The sequence below is a fragment of the Microtus pennsylvanicus genome, chromosome 5 (assembly GCF_037038515.1).
Source record: "Microtus pennsylvanicus isolate mMicPen1 chromosome 5, mMicPen1.hap1, whole genome shotgun sequence".
NCBI classification, from domain to species: Eukaryota; Metazoa; Chordata; class Mammalia; order Rodentia; family Cricetidae; genus Microtus; species Microtus pennsylvanicus.
Genome location: NC_134583.1, coordinates 125356665 through 125378555, shown reverse-complemented (window position 1 = coordinate 125378555; position 21891 = coordinate 125356665). Strand labels below are relative to the sequence as shown.

The 21891-nt window shown below is 44.0% G+C and overlaps 1 protein-coding gene across 1 annotated transcript in view; it reads right to left on the bottom strand.

Annotated features, from left to right (window-relative positions):
• Cnnm2 (cyclin and CBS domain divalent metal cation transport mediator 2) overlaps positions 1–21891 on the bottom strand; it is a 127731-nt gene that overhangs the window by 95274 nt on the left and 10566 nt on the right. The window lies entirely within an intron of this gene.

Below are 21891 nucleotides of genomic sequence, written 5' to 3'. Positions count from 1 at the left end.
CCATGAAAGCAAAGAGACTATGGGGGTGGAAAGGAATCTAAAGGAGACAGGAGGAGGAAACACGAGGATAAAGGAAAGGAAGACAACCATGCTTCTCTCATGCCCAGAACCTAAACTACACAGACGCACACCACATAGCATGAAAGCAGGACTATTTGGAGGGAAGAAGGGGCCGATGGAGTGGTAGGAAAAGGTAGCCAGGATGTGAATGTGACATGTATAAAATATCATATGCAGGTGTGGTGGCGCATGCCTTTAATCCCGGCACTCTGAAGGCAGAGGCAGGGGGATCTCTAAGCTTAGGACCCACTGGTCTACACAGTGAGTTCCAGGCCAGCAAGGATTACATAATGAGATCTTGTCTCAATAAATGAGTAAATACATCATAATGAAGACATTAGTTTGTAAGCTAACTAAGAGTAATTTAAGCTAAGAAAAATAAAAGCAGGTGGCAGATCTCAGGCAGTTTTCACTGGAGGATAACTTTTTAAAAATATGAAAATATGGGAACGAAGTCTAACCGAATACTACCTGGGTCTTTCATACAGATGTTAAGGATAGCCAATCCCAGCAACAAATGAACACAGGGCTTTCTTTAAAAGACCTCAAAGAATTTACAACACTAATTTCGGCACTGGGGAGGTGGAGGTCAGATCAAGGGGTTCAAGGTCATATGTGGTTACACAGTGAGTTTGAATCCAGCCTGGGTTTCTTGAGACCCTGACTCAAAGGGGAAAAAAGATTTTACAGTTTGCCAAGAGTGCGGCTCAGTGGCACAGCACCTGCTTAGGAACAGGAAACCCTGGATTCAGTCTCCAGGACTGGGGACAGGCAGGAATTCCGAGTCAGTAGAGTCATAGTAAGCTACAATATGACAGCACTGTGCTCCCGTTGGGACGGCCAGAAAGGAAAAGTTGTTAACAAGGAGGAGGGAAGCCAGAGCTCTGCAGCACTGCCGGACTGTAAAATGGCAAGGCACCAGGAGAACAGCTTGCTTCCCAAAAACGTTAAATACAGACATCCTGCAAGACCTACAATTTTACCCCTGGACATCTTCCCAAGACAGATGAAAACATCTACCCCAACGTTTATGCAAATGTCGTCCACAGGAGCGTTCTGCAAAATAGCTCCCAACCTGGAAACAAGACCAGTCCCACCAACTAGCGAATGGATAATGGAAAGAGCCTGGTCCATAGGACAGAACTGACCAGAAAAAGGAATAACCACTAACGCTTCCCAAGCCCCAGACTTTAGCCCCAGACCACCGCACTAGTGCAGAGAGTCAGACAGAAAGACTGCGTCTCCAGGAAGCTTCAACATAAGTGCATCTACAGAAACAGCTGACCAATCAGCTAGGGGCTGGAAACGCAAGCAGCTGGCTGTAAACCAAGAGGAGGGGACTTCCAGGAACACAGCAAATGCTCCCAAGCAGGGTTGGTGGGATAGTTGCACAATTCTATAATTTACTGTAAACTGGATAGTGAAAAGGGGTGGATTTTATGGTATGTAAGTATCAGTTCAATTTGAAAAGAGGAGGGGACTCCAAGGACTGGGCAGTCTGAAGTTCACAGTTCCCTGTATTCTGCAGGCATTTCCTTGATTCTGGGACCTTGTCCCACCAGCGAGAAGACAACTTCCTTGGCCAGTCACCTCCTAGAACTTCCCCAGGCACAGCTGGTTCTACTTCCCAGCCTCTCAAGGTAAAGGTGCTAACCTTTGAAGTTTCTAGGACTGTGGACACAGGTGTCTTCATCTCCTTTACTCCTAATCTGATTAATCTCCTGGTGAATTCCTTGGAGGGACAAGAATTATGATAACGGCAGTCTCTTCTTTACCCCACATGCACAACTTTTGTAATGCTGTAAAATTTCATCAGGGTTTCTATGGCTGTGATGAAGCACCGTGACCAGAAGCAGGTTGGGGAGGAAAGGGTTTATTTAGCTTATACTTCCACATCAGTGTTCATCACCAAAGGAAGACAGGAGCTGATGCAGAGGCCCTGGAGGAGTGCTCCTTGCTCCTCATGGCTTACTCGGTCTGCTTTCTTATAGCACCGCTGACCACCAGCCCAGGGATGGCAACACACACCAAGGACCGGGCCCTCCCCCATCAATCACTAATTAAGAAAATGCTCTATAGGCTTGTTTACAGCCTGATCTTATGGAGGCATTTTCTCAATCAAGGTTCCCTCCTCTCAGACGACTATACCTTGGCTCAAGTTGACATAAAACTAGAAGTACAAATACTGAGTCACAAAAACTCGACAGAAAGGCACCATTTAAACAAGATTCAACCCCACGGTAGCAGGAACAATGGCAGAAATGCATACTTTGGAAACCCCCAGGGCTAGCAGAGGGCAAAGGCACCTGTGAAGCTGGAAGACCTGAGTTCGGTCCTCAGATCCCACAGCAAAGAACTAGCTCCCACAAGTCGCTCCTTAACCTGCACATGCACAGATGCACATACAAAGCGAAATGTAACTTTTAAAACTGGAAGTCCTACTCCCCTCCTATCCTCTCATCCAAATAATTATCTAATTCCCTTGCAAATTTTGAGAAAACATTTTAGTTTATTAATTCCAGGGGTTCCCCTCAATTCAGGCAGGCATGTACAGAAGTCACATGCCATATTTTAATGCTGAACACAAACATTTGACATGTGAACACAAACTCTTTAAGCTGACTGGAATTTAATGAGGTGCAAGAACATATAACTCCATACACCTCAAACCAATGCCTAATTTAAATCAACACAAAAACCCCAAATTGAAATATTATCTCAAGAGGGCCTTCTGGTGGGCCTCAGCCTAGAATGAGGCCTTCTGTGACCCTGGTGTGTCTCTCAGTGTCGCCGGCACTTGTTCATCCTCCATGACAGACAGACCGCACAGACTACAACACTTAGGAAACCCTCGAGAAACTTCAGCAGCCTCAAGCTGTGACCATTACTTTCTGCTTCTTAAATAACTTCTCAAAGTTACTGTTCTTATTTTCAAAGAAAACTGCAATTTATCTTCAAACCAAAACGACTCAGAGATAGAACATATCAAGGCGCACCATAACGCTGCCGACTCGTCACTTTGCGGAAACAAGCTTCAGGACCACAGAGCCCAGGCTACAGGGACGTTGATGCCATCCAGAAGCCATCGCTAACAAAGTAGACACTAAGACTGATAAGCTCGGTTGAGAAGGACAGCAGGTATTAATTATTAAAACAATGAGGGAGGAACACAAAAACGGGGGAGGGGATTGATTTACTACTCTTCTGAGTTAGACAATATGAAATGTGTGTAGTTTTCTTAAATATAAGCCTTCCCATTTTGACAGTAAGAGGCGCACCCCTAGAAGGAAAGGTACTGTGCTTTCATTTTTAAAGGCTTCTCCTTGGGGTGGACAGGAGGACGAGGGTGGAGCGGGGCAGGACAACACGTCCTTAGCTGAGAACTACACAGCTCTGCACACACCTTGGTCTGTGCTACTATAATGGAACAGCTAACAATTTAGAAAGAAGAAAAACTTACTATGGTTCTACAAGTCATGGTGTCCAAGATTAAGGCCGCAGCGAGTTCCAGATCCAGCAAAGCCGCAGACTCGACTTTGAGGCAAGCAATGCATCCAAGAAGGAGGGTGACTGGGCCGCACGTGGCAGAAGGTGATGTGGGAGTATCATATATCAATCTGTTGATTTCATTGGTTAAGCAATAAAGAAACTGCTTGGCTGGCCCTCATAGGTTAAAACATAGGTGGGAGGAGTAAACAGAACAGAATGCGGGAAGGAAGAGGAAGTGAGCTCAGACTCGACAGCTCTGCTCTCTGGAGCAGAGACGCCATGCTCCCCGCTCCTGGGCAGACACAAGCAATGAAGCTCCGACCCAGGATGGACATAGGCTAGAAGCTCCCTGGTAAGCCACTTCGTGGGCTACAGCAGATTATTAGAAATGGGCTAGTCCAGGTGAGAGAGTTAGCCTAGAAGAGGCTAGATAGAAATGGGCCAAGCAGTGTTTAAATGAATACAGTTTGTGTGTTGTTATTTCGGGCATAAGCTAGCAGGCGGCCGGGGTGCTGGGGATGCAGCCCCGCCGCTCCTATCACTACAAGAAGGAAAGATAGGCGGCAGCTGGCGAAGGCCCTTGTAAGAGCGTGCATCCCACGAGCAAACCCAGTGCGCTAATGATCTCTTAAAGGCGCCGCCTCTTAATATTCTCAGACCAAACTTCATGTTCCATTACCTGGATTTTGAAGGTGGCATATTTAAACCTTGGCAACTCATTTCATGCTAACTAGAATCTTACTAGGCATTTAGAAGGTGGGAAGACTAGGAACAGAAAAGAAGGTAAACATAACCTGACTCAAAACTATTAACAGACAAACTTGCTAATTCTACCATTTTACATCTCCTAGGTTGAGTTTGTCAAATTAACTAGCCCCAGCAAATGGTCAATTACAGGACACCTGGCAAAAGACTACTGTCATTTCTCAATTAACATCTAATTAGCCCTAATTAACTGGATATGTCAAGTAATTTTAATGTAACATTATGTTGTTTACAAAATTACCCTTCATTAACATTGGCAAACTGTAAAGCCCTTGAGGGCAGACTCAAACCCTCGCAGAATACTGTTGAGAAGACTGGGACTTTGACATTCACTACTTGCAAGAAAGACTGATAAACATTTGCCTTTTTCTGTCATTGAAAGGAAAGTAAAGCAAGGGCTTATTTGTCTAATTTTTAAGAGACGACTCCCTGAGCAGAAACTGTTGTCCTCTGAGTTGCACATCTGTTCCGATCCCTGTGAGCATTTGTATTTAAACCTTTTCATAGCTGGGCGGTGGTGGCGCACGCCTTTAATCCCAGCACTCAGGAGGCAGAGACAGGCGGATCTTTGTGAGTTCGACGCCAGCCTGGTCTACAAAAGCTAGTTCCAGGACAGGATCTGTAGCTACAGAGAAACCCTGTCTCGAAAAACCGAAATAAATAAATAAATAAATAAAATAAACATTTTCATGTGTGCTATATCTTCCCAACACAAAGGAACTTTAAATGTTTCTTAAGCATCCAGTATAGACGCCACAGAAAGTTTAATTGATAAAAATGACCCCTTTTCCCGACATTTCTGCCATAAAGATGCTCAAAATCAATTTGGCTAATTAAAAAAAAATAAAAGAAAGAAATACAAATGTCTGCAATAAGAATAAGATTCTCCGGCCACAGTCAGCCTCGAATCAAAGGAGGCTTCTGTCATCAGGTTCTAATTAAGAACGGCAGATAGAGCAGATGGAGGACAGCTTTAATCCTCACGCTAAGTTGATACTGCTCCGGTGAAAACACAGAAAAATTGTTTGGACAAGCCAACTGAACAAACACGATATTGGATGTCTAGAGGAAAGCCGTTCTTAAAGAGTCTACTTTCCAGTAGACGGCTATCTGGACTTGGACTGATAATGGCTGAAGGGGAAGGGATCACAATGTTGCTGACATTCCAGCCAGGCCGGGGCAAGGGTGGGGAGTGGGGGTGGGAGTCAGGGGGAGGGGTATGCTGTGCTCTCCCACCCTCCTTCAAAAAATATTTTCTTATTTTATGTGTATGGGTGTTTTGGCTGCGCTTGTGTGTGTGCACCACATGCATGCCTGGTGCCCACAGAGGCCAGAGGCCAGCGTTTGAGTCCCTGGAGCTGGGGTTACAGACAGGTGAGCGCTGTCCTGTGAGTACTAAGACTCCAACCCAGGTCCTCTGCGAGAGTAGCCAGTGCTCTTAACCTCCAGACCTCTTTTTAAAGGTTTCTTCTTTTGAAACTGCTTAGTCTTCATGCCATTTTACTTACTCTTAACATTTACTCTACAATATAAAGATACTTCCATAGAAAATTGTTACACACAGACACACAAGCAAGCACATATCCATGCACCCACTAAATAAATAAAATAATAAATAAGTAAATAAAGTAATAAAATATTTGAAGTTTCAGTGTTTGGATTTCAGCAATGCTCAATCAGTAAACTCTATATAAATATTTCAAAATCTGAGAAACTTCAAAACCTGCACCTCTTCTGGTCCCAAGCATTTTAAATAAGGGAGACCCGATCTACAGTGTTCCATGTAGCACCTTAAGCTGTACCAAAATCAACACAACAGTGTCTTAAAAACACGGTTTGCTTCGGTTAGCACCTAATTCCTCAATGTGTAAGAAGTCCCGCAGCAAAGGAAGGCTAGCAAGAGCTGATGTTGGTGAGAAGAAAAGCCACACAATTCTCAAAACAATAGTCTGCTGACATGCGATAAAAACATAAACGAACATAACACAGTCGGAGTCATTGCCTATTAACGCCATGCAAGTGTTAATGGAAAAATATCAGCCAGTGCACAAAGGTCAAAGTTCAAACTAAAGGCCCTAGCACTCAGAACCTTTGTGTATCTGTCTGGCTTTCTGGTCTTCTCCAAATTCTCTCACCCCTTTGGCTTTGCTTCATTTCAGAAGAAAGGAAACCGAAGCTTTATCACCAGCAGAAGCCATGGCCATCCTTCGAGGCCATCCTCAGAAACCGACTTCTCTCTACAGTCCAACTCCACAGTGTTCTCTGTCTCAAAATGCCAGCGTGGCCAGTAAAATCTGGCAGGTTCTTCGTCCTACAGATGAAGACAATGCTGTCAATTCCTGGACCACATGGGATTGGGGCATCCTTGTCTCTGTATGATCTCAGATATCATCACAGCACAACCACACATAGCGCACAGAAGGTGAGCAGGTGCCTCAGAACAGCGCTGCAGCACGGGAGAGAGATGATGCTATATCGGGTCCCTTGCTACCTTATAGGCTTCTGTTAATGGATTCACAAACTTAAGAACACATTCATTAAAGATTACTGCAAACACTGGTGATGGTTTGCTGCATGGCTGCAATCCCAGGCATGGGCAAGCAGATCTCTGTGAGTTCGAGACCAGCCTGGTCTCCACAGCAAGTTCCAGGCCAGCCAGGGCTACATAGTAAGACCCCATCAACATGACCAACAACAACAAACAATATGATTTTATCTACAGAACTGCAGAAGGGCTAGGTGTCACTTCCAACGCTGCACCTCGCTGAGTAACCTGAGAGAGTGACCTGGTCTTTGTAGCTTCAGTCTCCTGACTAAACCAGGACTAGCAGGGACTACTCCATAAGACTTCTGTGAAGTCAAAAGAAATAACGGGAAACAGTTCATTAAAAGGGGCTCAGTACCTAGCAGCTCCTCCCTTTCACGGGTTAGAGTTGCAAGTGACAGCTGAAGTAGCACTAAAGCTAATGTTGGTCTTCAGACTCTTATCCCCGCCATTCTTCACTGCAAACCGCACGCCTCAGCCCAGAACTGCTGGGTGGAACAGAGACATTTGAAAGCTCAGCAAGGTTCCTAGGGGTAGCTGGGTAATGCAACACATACCAGTGCTGTGCTTTCTCCTGTGCCTGGCATCAGCGCTCAATGACGCCAACTGTAATGTCCAGTTTCCATGTAACACAGCTACCAACCTGGCCATGACATTGTCATCGTATTACCAGCCCCTCCTGGCAAACCTCAGACTTCCAGCAGAGCTCCTGTTCCGAGGCAGAATGACATCCTAGTCACAGTTGTACTAGAGACCAGGGGCTCCTGCCAGAGGCCACACATACTATGTCACCTTAGACACGGTTCCTTGGGCAACCAGCACTCATGTTCCCCAGTGATACACCAGAGAATTCCAGCAGGATCCCATTGAACATTTTAAAAAATATTAAAATTTATTTGCTTTTTTTTTTTTTTTTTTTTTAGTTTTTCAAGACAGGGTTTCTCTGTGGTTTTGGAGCCTGTCCTGGAACTAACTCTTGTAGACCAGGCTGGCCTCGAAATCACAGAGATTTGCCTGCATCTGCTTAAAATTTATTTGTAAGAAGTTTGGATAAACAACCACAGAACGTAACAAAATAGGAAGTTAAGTTTACCAAACACGCTCAAAGGTCACAGAGTGACTGGACTCAGAGGCATGCCACTGCCCCAGGAGAAACTAGTATGAGTACTGCGGAAGAGGAAAAGCATATAAAAAAGCACTTAGAACACGGCACTAAAAGGTGTGTTCTAAGCAGTTTCCGTGACAACCAAGGACGGAGAAGTGACGTGCCTGATGCAATGCCCGAGTTATGATTGGTGGGCTGGAAAAACCAACAACAAATATTTCCTTTGTGTTAGAGTTGAGTTGCCCACATGACTGTCAGGAGAACACACGAGCTTTCTGACATATTAGTAGCATACAATAATTACATGGTGCTAATGTAGAGACAAGTGCCGGGCTGAGCAGGGTGAAGCTGGTTCCACGGTTTCTGGGAGGTGGGGCTTGAGGCAACTTAGCTGATTTATCAACTGGAAACATCGATGCTTATGAATTTTTCATTCTTACCTTAGTACTTTCCTTCTACCAAATTAATGAACAACCGAGTACACTCTAGACACCTTTGCCCAGCAACATCTCTAGTCCCCTTAGTCATAATATATTACCACATAATGACTGAAACGCCACTGCCTACTTAGAACTAACAGCCTAACGCTCTCGCAGGGGCTCTCCCAGCATCCTGCAGGTACCCCCGCTAAAGTCACCACCAAAAGTGTCTCAAGATTGCACGCTCTCTGAGACAGTAAGTTCTTCATGGTCACACCTCAGGCACCTCTGGCACTAAGACACTGACCGGACAGAGTATGCTCAACCCCACCATTACAGGCAGACTGGTAAACTGTGACCTTCCTCACAGGCCTATCCTCAGGCAGATGGATGGAAACGGCATCTAGGGAGCCTGACGAGGTGAATTCATTGTCAGATGACTTGTCTACATTCAGCGCTAATGCATACGAGTGCCCTGTGTCTGCACACCAGTACCTTGTGTCTGCACACCCATGCCCTGTGTCTGCACACCAGTGCCCTGTGTCTGCACACCCATGCCCTGTGTCTGCACACCAGAGCCTGTGTCTGCACACTAGAGCCATGAACACTGACTGTTCCAATGATGCTTTGCCATCAGTACCAGCACAGAGGACCCGTGTCAGACTGCTTAGTTGGCCTGCCTCTCTACCTCATGCCAAAACAGCCCCGAGGACTTAAGCCAAGACTTGTTTCGTGCATCCCGTTTTCTCTCCAGTAGATTTTCCACACAGAGATAAAAGTCATTCCATGTTCTCAAACACTCCAAAACTTCAAAGCAACTTTTTGCTGCTCTTAGGAGAAAGCCTAGGCCCCTTAGCACCACCTCAAGAGGCTTCTCTACTCCAGCCCTCTCCTGCCTCTGGATACACCGTGTCATGTCTACACCCTCCCTCCCATAGGGTGTCCCAGCCATCACACTCATGTTTCTGGCACAATCAGTGACACTTCTCACTTTATCACATCTCCCTGTAATTGTTTCTTTCCCACACACTAACTCCCCTGGCTACCACCTACTTAACTGTCAAGTCCTGAGTCACCAAATACCACTTCCTTCCTTCCCTCCCATCTCACCTACCGGAGCTGGTGAGGCACACCCATGCAGGTGCTGTTTACCTGAGTGTTATGTGCAGTGTCTATCTCGTCATCCCATCCTACCCCTAAACTATATGTGCCCTGAGAACGACTGTGCTCAACAAAAAGAAACGCCTGTTTTAAAAAACAAATTATTTTTAAGCTTAGTAGTAGAAACTATGAAAAACCAATGATTTCACCTGGGTGCATGTGTGTGTGTATGTGTGTGTGAGTGCACTGCATGCAGGTGTGTGTGCGCGCGCGCGTGTGTATGTGCGTGTGTGTGTGTGTGTGTGCTTCACTGCTTTATAAGTTTTTTTCCATCCAGTTTTTAAAAACTCAGGTCAAAATTTAAAAGCATCATGGTGAAAGACTGTGAGGAGCACGTTCGTTTTACTAAAGTACAGAGACAGAGGCATCTAAACCGCCAGTTATGCCTGAACCTAGTCATAGCTTTAGAGCAACATGAACTGTGGCTTTATATAGAGAACTGAGTCCTTTCTAAAGTGATTTTAAACCCAGAGAACTATAAACAAATTGTAGTACCTGTGAAGCAGTAAGAGGAAGACTAGAATGTATGCCAGAGAAGGGGCTTCACACATATGGAGTTAGTAGCTGAAGCAGGGCAAGCCAGTTATCAGGGAAAAATATTGGCTCCTTAGTGGCTTGGAGACACTTCCCATCATACTGACATTTACTGTGAGCAAGAAGCTCTGACATTTGGAGAAGAAGTGTGTGTGTGTGTGTGTGTGTGTGTGTGTGTGTTTGTATGCATGTGCATATGTGTAGGTATATACATATATATGTATATATACACTAGTATTTTAAAGAAAAAGAGAGATTTAGTATATTAAATGTGTCCAGTCCTTTCTCAGAGACGACACTGTTTTCTTCAAGTAGGCACCTGTGTTAGCATGTTGTAGGCTCTTCTCCTTGTATGAAAAGTAAATAGATGGAAAAGAACCATGCCAAACTCCCAGCCCTTTCCCAACAGTGCTTAAAGTTCTAGCCCAGTTATAAATCATAGTAGTTAAGTGACTCCTGCAGGCCACAGAAAACACTAACGTTCAGAACTGAAGCCATAATGCCTCCTGGGTATTCAATTATTAATGTACTTCCCCTAAGACTTAACCTATCTAGCGCACCTGGCAAGAATTTGGGCTCAATGGAGCTGCACAAGCTGGGGAAAACAGACATTTTTAAAAAGAAAATAAAGATGCCAAATCACTGTGAAAGTTTGTTAGGACAACGACTGACACAGCTTTTAAAAGTCCTCTGCGATGAGTGGCCTGGCCCTACAAGAGACTTCACAGTCAATATACACAAGGACCGGCCAAATGTGTCCACTACACAGAACAAGGACTCCAAGGAGCTCACGGTGCTCCCTAACACACTCCCGGCCTGCCTTCTGTAGTATCGCTCCCTCCTGCTGAGATGCCCCGACCCTCAGCACAGCCTTTGCCCTCTTCCAGGGCTGTCCTGAGGACACCTCCCTTCTACATGGCTACAGCCCTGCAGAATATCCCTTCTAGCACTGATGATCTCATCCTGCTTTTCATAACTGCTACCAGGACTTTTCCCTCTGTTCCTTGAGGTCTTGCACAACAGGTAGAAAAGCTTTCCGTTTTCTACACTGCTGTATGTACTTTGGGCCAGATATTTATGGAAGCTGTCAGACCTAGACAGATACAAAAGCCTGAGACTCAGCCCTGTCAGTCTGGGAAAGCAGTTGATGACCGCAGAGCTGGCGTGGTTCAGCTGATACAGCAGGCATTTATCAAGAACCTCCCGTGGCAAGCCCAGAGGTGAGCTAAACAAGATTCCTGCCTTTGAGATCACGATCCAGTAGAAGAGGTTACCAATGAAAACAACAGTTGCCCACAGGAAAAACGACAGATCTCCACCGCGATAGCTAAGGTATGAGCAGGGTCCTGTTGCCACACCGTAGACGGAACAAACATGGCCTGAAGGTTCGTGGAAAAGCCGCCACTGCAGAATCCAGCTCATGTTAATATTCAGGAAAAAAGAACAAGAAAAGGAAGGAAGAGTGTAACCAGCCAAGAAAACAGCACGTAAGAAGGCAAGAGAGATAAGAGCCAGGAACCCCATACCAGTGTGGCCAGAGTTTGAAAGACAGGTGAGGGGCCAGGGAAGGGGCCACTTGACTCTCTTAAATAGAAGAAAGGTTACCCTCTAGTTGAGGTAGTATGTTTTATATCCTTGGTCAATAAGAGGCTACTGGCACAGTGGTGGAGCTCAGTAGCAGAGAACTTACCTACCACATATAAGGCCCAAGGTTCTACCCCAACACTGCCCCAGCCCCCTAAAAGTCAGAAAACACAACATCTAGTACTAACTTTACCACTCACTGCGCAATTCCTCTTGGGCACAAACGCCCACCTGGAAAATGAGGTGCTTGGACTGCATCCATGACGTTCTCGTCCCTCATCCCTTCCACACTAGAGTGGAGAAGCCCAAGCTAGTGTAGATAAGGACAGAGAGGGCAACTTAATGCAGTGGCACTTTTTACAGAGAAAAAGATGCCCAAATCACTGGGTACATGTGTGGGGTTTACAGGACATGTGTTCAGTCTCCAACAGTCATTCCACAATTAGTGATTTATTAAGACGGGGTCCAGTGAGATGGCTCAGTAGGTAAAAACCTCCAAATCTGGTGACCTCAGTTCAATCCCCTATGGTGGCAGAGAACCTGACCTCCAAATTCATGGGCATGTACACACATACACACACTAAATGTCACAATTTTCAAGAAAGTAAGTACTTCATAATGTGTTCTTGGAAAACAAACAACAAACAAACAAACAACAACCTTAATTCTAATTGTAAGAAAACAGTCACAACTCCAGACTGCAGAACCTTATACACATTAACTAGCCTGAATTCTGCACAACCGTGAGTGCCGTCCCAGGGCCATAAGAGTGAGACAGACAGACAGACAGATAATAGATAGATAGATAGATGGATGGATAGAAAGAAAGAAAGAAAGATGGATAGATAGATAGATAGATAGATAGATAGATAGATAGATGAGAAAGGGAGGGGAAATAAGCTAAAGGGAAGAATGTAGAGAAAGAAAAAAGGCAACGAACTTTTCTAGATTAAAAGGCCATGCCGGGTGGTAATGGCGCGTGCCTTTAATCCCAGCACTCAGGAGGCAGAGGCAGGCAGATCTCTATGAGTTCGAGACCAACCTGGTCTACAAGAGCTAGTTCCAGGACAGGCTCCAAAGCCACAGAGAAACCCTGTCTCAAATAAACCAAAAAAAAAAAAGCCATCAAAGAGACAATTGAAGGAATATGGACTGAATATTAGATAATATGCTTGTATTGATATTACATTGTTAATTGTGCAACAATACAGACTTAGACTTTATTTTTATTTTACATTTATTTATTCATCATGTGCATGTGTGTGTAAATGTGAGTGTGTATGAGTGTGTATCTCCTTCCACCATGTTGGCAGCAAATACTCTCCTTACCCGCTGAGCCATCAGCCCTGTCCTTCCACTCACTAAACAATACATGCTAAAGTATTTAGGAGTAAGGCTTTATAATGTCTACAATCTACTTTTAAATGTCCATGGTTCAGGAAAGAAAGACGCATATATTTGCATACACACACATGTATGGAGAGATATAAGACAAAATCTTAACATTATACACATGAAACAAAATAGTATTCAGTTAATCTTGACACGTGGCATAACACAGATAAACTTCAAGGACATGATTGAAAGTGGAATAAGTCACATACAAATGGACAAATACTATATAGGGTTACTTATAAGACCCCTAGAATAGTTACAGTCAGAGACAGAAGGTAAGGCCGGGTGCATTTAATCCCAGACAGAGACAGGTGGGTCTAGGCTAGTCTGGGCTACATAGCAAGTTCCAGGCCAGCTAAATCTATATAGTAAGACCTTGTCTCAAAAAAATTGGAAAACAAAGATCCTGAAGTATAGTGGTTCTCAGAGGCTGTGGGGAGGATCCCATGGAACGACAACTCAGCATTCAACGGCCCTGCAGTTTGCATTTGGCAAGAGCCAAAAAGTTTTACAAGACTTGCAAAGAGTTATTCAAAAAACCTTTAACATTCCTGACCTGCACACCTAAAATGGAAAACTTCACGTTATGGATATGTTACCATCATTTTTTTAAATAATTGAAATTTTTAGAAAAAGTTTGGATGAGTACTCTGTGTTTTCAGTTGCTAACTGGTTCCTGAGATCACAGATGTCTGGACTGGAGCTCATAGGGAAAGGATATAGAAGACAGTTTCTGATTCCTAAACATACGGCCATTCCTTCTGGGACAATTATACCACTAGCCTTGGTATTACAAAGATCTCTCAAATCACACCACCTACCAATAATACTCCCCAATAGTTCCTCCCTATGTCAGGGCCTCGTGTGAGAAGAGAAAATAAAAAGGACAGTGGCGGGTAAGTGTTTGGGGAAGGGACTGGAATTTTAGATGGGACTGGCACAGCAGTACTGAAGTGGCCTCTGAGTAAAAACCTAATCTAGGAAAGGAAGACAGGCACAATGTTCTTGTAGGCAAGGCCATTCCAGAGAAAGCGAGCAGGGCCACCAAGGCCAAAGGAGCATGCTGGAGTACCTGCAGTGGTGGAAGAAAATCAGGAAGGCCAGGGTGCACAAGCAGTGAGTCAGATGCAAAAGTCGGGATGGAGTCAGAGGGAGTAGCACCTCGTGGGCCCACAACAACTCTACAGTACTTTCTCAATCTTGGTTATTTTAACATTTAAAGTACTGTCATAGTACTGTAAAGAGAGGAGGCTTTTCACCATCTGGTGCAACGCTACATTCAAGGACGTTCATCCTGGCTGAAGTATGCTTCATGAAACAAGGTGAAGGAGACCATCTTAGAAGTTGTGCCATAGAGAAAGGGAGGGAAAGAGGGGCAGAGAAGGAGGGGGAGGGAGGGAGAGAGATCCTCACTAATTCATTTTAAACAGACTAACGAGCTGAGCATATAGACACATACCTACAATCCCAGCCTTTGGGAGGTAGAGGCAAGAACAGCACTGGTTCAATGTCAGCCTGAGCTACACTGCAAGCCTTTGTTGCAAAATACGGAAGAAAAAAGGCCACATTAATTTAATTTGAAAATAAAATGCACTTATAGAGGCATATAGAACATAGCAGGCACAAATAAAAGAACTCCAAAAGTCTGGGTGGTAGTGTAGGAATTAAAACAAAACAACTTGAATAAGCATTTCAAAAGCAAACCATTAACAAGATACAAGCAGAAAAACAGTATCAATTCACATGTATAACACATTACAGAACAAAAAGTGGGTCCAATTTAACTTTGTATGGCCCACAGTTCTTTGTTAGAACACCCAATAAAGCTCACGGATTAAAATAAACCAAAGAAAGCTTTCTGTTGATGGAGAAAGTCCATGAAAGAGCAACAAGGACAAAAACCTCAGGAAAGGCTGCCTTAGGAATGGAAGAGAAATTCAGGAGGAGAGAGGCTAGAGGCGAGCAGGGGCATTGTGAGAGCCAAGCTGGAGAGGAGAGTGGGCCACAGCTACTGCCAACCTCAGCGAAAGAGCCAAAACAGCTAGGAAGGGTGACAACCAAGACGCCAATGACATCACTGGCTAAGACTGTCTGAAGCCAGACTGTTGAGAACTCAAGCTGAAGCCGCATGCGAGAAAAGGAAGCCACTAGCGTTTTTCTTAAGAAATTTTTCAGTAAAAAAAAAAGAAAGGAAAAATAGGTAATGATGGCCCATAATCCAGAATTCTGCCAGAAACACCTCCATTTACCTTTGAACAGGTGATGGGATCATGTAATCCTTATGAAGGTATTTATAACATTCAGTATGGCTAGGGCCTCAAGCTACCAGGTTGGGTGAATGAATGTAAAAAAGACATTGCTGCCTTTTGAGGAAAGGGCAGTAAGCCTCCACACCTTGTCTAATATCTAGCTCGGAGAATGGCCTTCTGAGGTCACAGAGCAAGCACGACTCGCTGACTTGTTAGATATTTAGCTAATGGAAGCTAAGCCAGATTAAGCCAATTAAGGTTCTTCCACCAGTATGTTTGAGTACCACTAATGACCTCTGTGGTCCCTCAGAGGTCAAATGCATCCTCCAGCATCAAGAGACACCACAGTGTGTTCCTGATTCAGAGGGAGGCACAAGATGCTGCCAGGAGGTCTGTACCAACGGTGGGCTTCGCCATCCAGGAATCAGGTCAGACCTGGTAGACACTTTTAAATAATGTGTGTTTGTACAATACACATGGCGCAATGCTGTCTGTCAGCAAAGTAAACATCAACTTCTCTTCCTAGAATGCTTGTTGTCCTTAAGTTAGCCAACAAGACACAGACAAAGTCTATTCGTCATTATCGTGCATTATTTTAAGACAGACTTTAGTAAAGACACCTACATGATAGCTTATGTGCTCTGTGACAGAGAATCCTAAAAAAAACACATCCTTAATGATTTTGTCATTATGCAAACAGTCTGAATAGCATACAACAGGGTACACACACACACACACACACACACACACACACACACACACACAGAATACCCTATTGCTTTTTGGGTCATGAACAAGCAAGATTAAATCAAACCTTGCTAAATTATTGGCTACTGATGGATTCTGGGAAGGGACAACCATTGTCTTCAGCTGAATACCACTAACAAAGCAACTAGGCTCCAATGAAAAGCTTCAAACTCATTGTCACGTAGATGGCCCTGGCTAAACTCAATGGGTCACAAAATAAAATAGAAGACATAAATGAGGAAAAGGAACTTGTAGGGAGAAGGGTAAGGAACAGGGTCGGGAGTGACAGCAACTACAGTGTAGTATACATGCGTGTAAAATCGCCAAAGAACAAATCCAATCACGGTCATGAAGAAAACAGAATTAACAAGAGAACAGTAAGTAGAAGATGAGAGAGGCTGCTGACAGCAGAACACAGCAGAATGCCTGTGGCACACCGTTTCACCAGGAGGAATACACTCTAGCAGCCGGAAGGTAGTGGCACACGCCTTCAATCCCAGCAGAGGCAGAGGCAGGCAGATTTCTGAGTTCAAGCCCAGCCTGGTCAAATTATGTGACAGCCATGGCTGTATAGAAAAATCCTGTCTTGGAAAAAAAAATGAATACACTCTAAATGAGTGGTATTTGTAATATATAGTAAAACAGTGAAATATAATATAATAAATACATTAGCCAATACCATAGTCATTCATTACCAGACAGGTACTATATGTTCTATGTGCGATACTTTCCCATGAGTAGCAGGCCAGTGGGTACATCTATACCACCGTCGCCACAAACACACGACTAGTGCATTCTACTCCAACATTACTGCCTAAGCAGCAACAGTTTTCTACTCTGCTATAATCTGATGGGACCGCTCTCCTGTGTTGTTAAACACTGACCAAAATGTCTTACGTGCTGTGACTGCAATCATTAGAAAGTTTCTATATGGAGTCAGGAAAAAAAATGCTGTTTATCTGAGACCATACAAAGTTTTATAGACCTAAACTAACACCTGACCCTTACAAAGTTAAAAAGTCTTCTTACTTTAGTAATCAGCATGAGACCGTCTAGAACCTTGGAAGCGCACTTCAAGCACAGGGCTCCAGAGTACAGCTTTTATTCTTTTATGGCCTTTGACAATCTTGGTTGGGTTGCAGTGGCCATTTCTACAGACAAACAGGGCACAGGAAGGCTGGGCTCTCTGCTTGGTAATCAACTCTCCAGAGAAGATATTATTCCTGACAACCTTTAAACCAAGGACACCCATGAGTATCAAAAGGAAACACACCTTAGAAGAAATGGCAGAGTACGGTGTATTGTTCTAACTCCTTTTCTTCTTAATTTTCCGTCATAAAATCCGCTCAAACAGTTCCAAGTCTTGCCTGAGTCTCAGAACTATCTACACCCAAATGCCTCTACAGAGTCAAGTCAGCACACTGTTTTTATAATCACAGATGGGCAAACGGAAAAACTGAGGCTTTGCGCACTCCGGTAAAGATCACAAGATGCCCTCAGCTGTCTTTGCTGCATGGGAAAACACTGACCCTCTCAGATTACTACTCTGCACACACCAGCATTTAAAATGAAAGAAAGAAGGAAGGAAGGGAGGGCGAGAGGGAGGGAGGGAGGGAGGGAGGGAGGGAGGGAGGGAGGGAGGGAGGGAGGGAGAGAGGGAGGGGAACGGAGGTAAGGATAGAGGGAGGGGGAAGGAAGGGAGGGAGGAAGGGAGGGAGGTTGGGAGGGAGGAAGGAAGGAAGGAAGGAAGGAAGGAAGGAAGGAAGGAAGGAAGGAAGGAAGGAAAGAGGGCTGGGACATAGCTCCGAGCATGTTGGCCTGGCACTCGTGAGACCTGGATGTCATTCAGTACTACAGAGATTCATTTTCTCTCCTAGTGACCTGGAAACTGATGGTGGCACTGAAAGGTGCTAGCTAACAGCCAGGCCTCTTTCAGCCCCTACAAAGCAAACCCTTGGGGAGTGGTCTTCTGCAGAAGGCACTGTCATTTCTGACGCTGGGTTTTTATTAATCATGTTCCACAAGTGCTACGATTAAAGGCGTGCACCACCACGCCCAGCTTTCAAAACTATTTTAAAGGCTTTATTTTCATGTGTATGAGTGCTTGCCTGCATCTATGTACATACATGCCTGGTGCCCAAGAAGACTAGCAGATGACACCAGACCCCTTAGAATTGGAGTTATAGTTGGCTGTGGGCCTCCAAATGGGAGGTAGGAACCAAGTGCAGACTCTGTGAGAGCAGCAAATACTTGTAACCACTGAGCCATCCTTCCAGACCAAGAAGTTCATGTGAACTTTGTGGGGTTTTTTTGTTGTTGTTTTTGTTTTCCTTGGTTTTTCAAGACAGGGTTTCTCTGTGTAGCCCTAGCTATCCTGGAACTTGCTCTGTAGATCAGGATGGCCTCAAAAGTTCATGTGTTTTTAAAAACATTTTTCTATTTTGAAAAACATTTGTTATCTAATAAGTCCAACAGGTTGCAGAATGTAAGATCAATTTACAAAACCACTTGTATCTCTATATATTAGCTATGAACAATTGGAAAATAAAATTAATAAAAGAATCCCATTACTGTGGTATAAAAAAACAAATCAAATACTTAGTAATAAATTTAACAAAAGGAAACTACCAGCAATGCACTGAACTAAAAGAAAAACCTAAACAAGTAAGAGGACATTCCCATTCCTGGATAAAGACTCACTATCAACATCACAGCACTTTTCAAACTGACCTAAAGATGCTGTGAGCCCTTACCAAAAGTCCAACTCTTTCACAGAAACGGACAAGTGGGCCCATGAAAACTGACGGTGCACACTTCCCAATTTAAAAACTCATTAAAAAGCTGCATGGACCAAGAAAGTGTGGTTCCAGCCTTAGAAGATCAGCAGAGAAATTTAAGGCTCAGAAACAAGCCTTCGTTTTTATAGGGTGTTAAGACAATTCAATAGGGAAAGAATAGTCTTTTCAACAAGTGTGCGCCGACAACTGGATGCCCACACTCAAGAGCACGAAAGGGACCCACCTGACCCTGGGTACACTAACTCGGGATGGTAAAAGACCTGAGAGCAAAACTGTAAAACAAACATAAGACAAAGACATCAGCATAAATCTCCATGACTGTGGACCTGGCGTTGTGCTTCACGTGACACGAAAGTATGACTAAAGGAAAATGGCAAATTGGCTTTACCAACATTAAAGACTTTCTTTTTCAAAGTAAAAAGGCAACTCACAGAATGGGATTATATTTACACATCATATAGCTGATAAATGACCAATAGTCCACACACAAAAAGAGCTCTTAAAATTCAAAAGGAGATGGCTCAGCAGTTAAGAGTACATACTGCTCTTGCCGAGGGCTGGAGTTCAGTTCCCAGCACCATGTCAGGCAGATCAATAGCAGCTACTCCAGCCTGAGGGAATCTAATACTGATCCCTGTGAGCACCTTACACACCCCACACACAGATGTACCCAGACATTATCACACAATTTAAAACATAAATAAGAAATGGGCAGAGAGACTACACAGACATTCCCAAAAGATATAGCGGTGGCTGTAAACACAAGTAGAGATGTTCAACATCTCTACAACTGCAAAGATGCGAATCAAAGCCACAGGAAATACCACTTCACATTGTCTAGCAAGTCTGTAAAGGGGGTGTATGTGCAGCAAACATAAAGATATGGAAAGACTGGAACCTCACAAACTGCTGCAAAGAATATAAAATGGCACAGTCGCTTTGGAAAAGCTTAGAAATTTCTCAGAAAGTTAACAACTGAGTAACCACGTGACTCCTACACAGTTGTCCAAGAGAACTGAAAACCTATTTCTATACAAAACCTGTGCACCGCCATTCACAGGAGCGTTATTCATGGCAAAAAATGCAAACAACACAGATGGATACCTACAGGTAAAAGCATAAACAAGACGTGTTAAATCCTTGAGCTGAACTGGCTGGTGGCGGTCACACCTGTAATACCAGTCCTCAGGAGGCAGAGGCAGGAGGATCTCTGTAAATTCAAGGCCAGCCTGGTCTACAAAGTGAGTTCCAAGACAGAGAAGACTACACAGAGCAACCCTGTCTTAAAAACAAAACAAAACAAAACAATAACAACAAAAATCCTTGAGATGAGATATTTGGCATCAAAAAGAGGACAGATTCATACTGTATCGTGAACAGAATATACTTCTACTGAGAAAAAGGAGCTACATTCATTTAGATGTGATGTTCAGGATAGGGTCACCGAGAGAGAAAAAGCAGATAGATTGGGGAGCAGAGACCCAGAGACGACAACAGATTGTGGGAGCAGGAAGTGAGAGTGACTGCTTTCAGGTGTAAGGGTTCTCGTGGGTGTAGGATGGAAACATTTTGAAAGGACAGCAGCGATGGTTGTGCAACCTTGAGAATAAACTACATCCCTACGGTAACAATTTGTAAAAGAACTATCTGTGTCAGCAATCAAATGCTCCAGGGGAAATAAAGTGATACTGAGGTCCTCAGCATGAGCAAAGGTGAGTTTTCCAGGATCAGGACACATAACATTCTTAGCAAAGCTGAAGTTTTTCCAAGTGTATCATTGTACAAAGTTAACAAGCAGACTTCTGCAGAGATCAGCCAGGATCACCTCACCCACACCCACCAACCACTTTTCCTTTTTTACATTCCCTTCTAGTCTAGGCATGTGCATATTTTTACAAGTCTATAATCCTTACAAATAATCACCCTACATTTCCCACAGCCTTCAAAATTATCATTAAATGATTGTAATTAGCTGACATCTCTAATTCCCTAAATGTTCCTCTATGCCGTCTCCACGTGTTGTTTCGTCATTCACAGGCAATGTTACAGCATACACGAACAGCAAGGCCAACATGACCCTTTTCTTTCCTTGAACCATTGAGCAGAGATTTCAGAGAAGAAACTGCTAACCCCAAGGACAGTTAGGATTCCTGAACGCCTCTCAAATGTGTCACAATTACACTGCTCTAAGTTACACAAACTTGCTTTATTAACATCACTATTTTTACACTTTTGATATAATCAATGCCGAAACCATTTTATCAGAGTAATCTGAGAATTTCCTTTTATATTAAAACCTGGGACATTCAAGGGCTTTCAAAACTCATGAAAACTTTCTGTATATTTTTCGTCTTTGTTATCCCTTCCTGTCACCTATAGTTATAATCTTCACTCTTGTACTTTAGAGAAATTAGAACATGTAATAAACTGCAGTCAGCTGTCAAATTAGCAAACAGCCGGAAAAGGGTGGGCCCAGAATTCAACCACATTGCCAAGGAGGGCTGGTGAGATGGCCAGTGGGTGAAGGGTATGCCACCAAGCGATCTGCGTTCAATCCCCAGTACCCACATGGTGGAAGGAGAGAGCCAGCTTTTCTGGCTGCCGCATTTGCACCAGGGCGCACATACACACGTACCAATAATGAGAGCAAAGAAGGAAAAACTTTCATAAAAGAGAAGGGGGTGGGGGCTACGCTAATTAGTCTCTTATGAGATTCTGACAATACAACCATGACAAACCCTGACAGTCAATCTTAGTCTGGACTGCAAACAGCTACTGTGAACTGACCCATGAAAAATTCATGTTGAAACTTAATCCTCACCATGGGGGTACTAAGAGCCGGGGCCCTGAGGGCAGGCCGGGTCATGAGGGTGGCCTCAAGAATGACTCAGGCCCTTATGCCAGGCTGGAGGAAACTAGCCTAAGGCTCTTTTGTGCCCTGTCACTTTTCTGTCATATGAGGACAAGGTAAGAAAGTCTTTACTAGACACCAAATCCCTGATCTTGGACTTCCCAGCCTGGAGAGCTGGGAAAAACAGAC